Source organism: Octodon degus, unplaced genomic scaffold, assembly GCF_000260255.1.
Source record: "Octodon degus isolate 3935 unplaced genomic scaffold, OctDeg1.0 scaffold00027, whole genome shotgun sequence".
Taxonomy (NCBI): domain Eukaryota; kingdom Metazoa; phylum Chordata; class Mammalia; order Rodentia; family Octodontidae; genus Octodon; species Octodon degus.
In genome coordinates, this window is record NW_004524603.1 from 9,013,755 (window position 1) to 9,017,582 (window position 3,828).

Consider the following 3,828-nt stretch of genomic DNA (forward strand, 5'->3'; position numbering starts at 1 on the left):
ACTGAGCCAGCTCCCTGGCCCCTCTCTTTTTAATAAATAGAGCGTGAGACAAAAGACTGGTGAGACCAAGACCCAACGCCTTGCCATCACATGGTCCTGCCTGGGAGTGCCTTTTTCCCTTGTCCCCTTGTGCTATTGGCTAAGTGATTCAACAGACAGCTCCGTTCCTGACTTCCTTTCCCACGGAGCAACAGAATGAAGTGATGTTGCCTGTCTGACCCATTTTTATGAATGACGCCCTTGAATATCTGGCCTGTTTGTTCTTCCAAATGGAGACACAGTGTTCAATTGTGGGTGAATAAATAATCTCTGTCAATAACTGTCTTCATCAGAGCCTACAGAGGGCATAGTGGGAAAAGAAAAAAAAAGTTGTGCATGTAACCTGGCCTTGTGCTTGGCTTGGCACGAGTCCTCAGCAATTCTGTTTCCCGGTTTTCTTAAACAACAGGAAATTGGTCTAGTTTTCCTAACACTGATTCTACATATGAAAAAAAATATGTTTAATCCACATAACACAACTCTATTTACAGATGACATCATAATTGTCACTCATGTAAATGACATTTACCACTGTGTCTCCCTTTACCTGTTAGTATATATAAAACAATTCTCTCAATGGAAGCTCCTAAAATATCACAATGAATTCCCATAGTGATTCCAAACTTTGCACTTCTGAAGTTTAATCTATGTCTCCAGGATCCATAAATCATCCAAGAAATTTGAATATAGGAAACACCCTTTTTGTTTTTAAATACTCACAGATCATAGAACACAGAACTACCCTTCCAATATATATATATATAGTAATAATAAGTTCTAGAAATAATATTTTAGTGTTTCAGGCTAAGAAGTTCATTTATATGTACTAATTCATGTAATTATGCTAAAATTATTTTGAAATTATTTAATCTTTAGCAAGAAAGTTTCCAAAAGATGCACAAAAATACAAGATGCCGAGAGAGAGAGAGAGAAATTTCTAGCAAGCAGTTACCTTCCTGATTTGCCTGACATTTGTAGATACTAAATACTTCATAGAACTTGTGTCATTGAGGTCACCTTGCCCTGGGAAGGTGCTCTGTCATAAAGAAGACAAGGCACAGCAAGTGGAGACTACCACCCTGCAGCTTAGAGGTGTCAAAAACAAATAACACAAGGGAGAAACTCGCTAGTAAGGTCTTAGGCAAAGAGAAAGGCTCTATGAGTTCACTGTGCTCATTTCTCTGGCATTTCATAGAGTTTTGTTTTTGCCACTTGCTTCACAGAAGTGTCCCTTCTCGGGCCTCAGGTGTGAGTGCAGTAGCTTTATTTTTGACTTATACACTCATGGCTCATGTGACAGATACTAACAGGCGCCATAAATCATAGCTGCTGATGCATACGTAATCAAGAATGTCACTTCTTTGGATTGGTTCCCTCGGACTTCACCCTGTCTCCGTGCCTGAGCCTGAAGAGTTAACCCTCAAAGGACTGAGAGTGTACATTCTCTAAAACCTATATCAAATAAAAACTGGCTTTTGTAAAGAGTTTTTATTCATTGAACATGAAGCCCAAGAGCATATTTAAAAGAAAGTAAGAAATAGGAGGTGGGGAAAGGAAAACCGGCCAGCTCCAAGCTGGGGGAGAGGGGACTTGTGGAGAAGCGAGCTCCGCGGAAGAGTCACGGCTGAGCCCTTCTTTGCGGTGGCTGAGCATGACTCTGCCCCGAAGGACAGGCGTGGAGGAACCAGGAATGGAGGGAAATCCTCCATTCATACTCTGCTACTTGCAGGTCTTGCCGAGGTACCAGGCCTGCCTGCCTGGCAAGAGATGCTTTCTCAAGGAAAGCTGTCTGCGTAGTAGCTTCTGGTAACCTTTCTCCTTATTTCTGTGGCCCAGGAGGTTGGGCAGGTGTTAATCACAATGCAGATACAGTCGATGGAAGATTTCAGATTTTGCCTTTGGTGTATTTTTATCTTGTGTGCACGTGGGGCCAGACTCAATTCTTACATGAGTGGTGACTAAATGTTCCCTTTCAGCACTTTCATTTTATATTTTTTGAAATTATAAGGTCACGTTGGAATTCTTTAATTTTAGAGTTCAGCATTAATGATGTCACCAGATGTATACAAATGGTGCAAAACAAGTATAGTGGCATTTTTAATACAAAATAAACATCTGTTTTAAAGAGCAACTATACTCCATGTCTATGCAGACAGTCCATCTCTTTTCCAAACAATAGCCCAAATTAAAATTCACTACAAAATCTCCAAAATGGGGGAAACTTCTTCAGTCTAAGATATTCTGGGAAAAATGGACACATAACACAATACAAACATGATCTAAAGACAGTAGCTTCCAGCCAAAGAACTCAGCGGATTAAAGCACCTGCAAGCAGGCACAGGGGTCAGGGGTTCAATCCCCAGGCCTGTCACACTGGCCCTGCCCTCAGGGTGTGCTGAGACAGCGATTGAGACCAGGTGTGATGACATGCTCCTGTAATCCCAGCTCTTGGAAGGCTGTAAACAGGAGGATCACTATGAGTCAGATCTAGTAGTGAGACTCTGAACACCCTGTAGACTCTTCCCTAAAATAATAAAAAAAAAGGTAGCTGGAATTACTGTTTTTATATTGTTTTTTTCTCAATGTATCAAACTGTAGTTTGGAGACAATTTTATATCAACCTTACATTGCAGGACATGGAAAATATTTGACATGAGTTTACTTTGCATGGGGTTGATGATTCCCATTTTGCAAGCCTAGGATGTAGGTTAGGTACAGTATAGAGAATTTGTAAGAGTTTCTTAGACTCCTGAATATCTAACTATCAATCCAACTTTAAACGTTGACATTTTGTCAGTCAGGGGAAGTCAGTTGGCCTACCAGTGCAACAACTTTACCTGTTGTAATTTTGTTTACATAATTTCTGACATTCCCCCCCAAGTTTGAAATTCTGTAGTGCTCTAGACAGTATCAGTGGTGCAGTTCATATGTGGGATGGCTTTGAAAGTCTCATACTTTGCAGGCTTGACTCTCAACTGTTGAGGCTACTAGAGTGGTATAGCGCAGCCTTAGGCGATGGGGTGAAGTGGAAGAACATTAGGTTTCCAAGAGCCATGCCCTTGATGGAGATACTTCGCATTGGTCTCTCCCCTCTGTTTCTGCTTTCCTGCCACCATGAAGTGAAAATGCCTAGCCTGTCACATCCTTCTGCCAAAAAGAGCTGTGCCACCGTAGGCCCATAGGGGAGGCCAACTGTGGGTGGAAATCCCTGAAATCATAACTGTATAAGTTATTTATTTCATACACTGTAGCTATGAAAAACTGACTAACACAATCAGTAGAGGTATTCATCTGATTTTGTCCCACGTCATATTATCTAAAGATTATGTTTATTTATTTTTCTTCCCCATCTCTCACTACTAGAAGAAGATGTAGTAACATTGCTGGGATCAAGCAAGGAGGCTACAGGAACAATGCATGCAGTACCTTTGAGTGGCATAATTAAGCAATTTCTCCAATGGGTGGAGAGGACATTCTTTAAAATTGACCTTGTGTGTCAAAGCAAGAGTATTATCTAAATGATTGCAATGTGCAAACTGGGTTTACTATTTGACATTTCATTTCTTTCTCTTCAGAGCTGCAAGTTGTGTGTCAGTTAATTTGTTCATAGTCAATTTTCAAATATGAGATATTTAGCAATCATAACCGAGTAGGCATATGGCTTATAAAAGTCACTCAAAATAATTAACAGTGAAATGAGAGAAAACATTGGTGGGAGGAGTTGGGCAGGGAGAAGAGAAGAGAAGAGAGGAGAGGAGAGGAGAGGAGAGGAGAGGAGAGGAGAGGAGA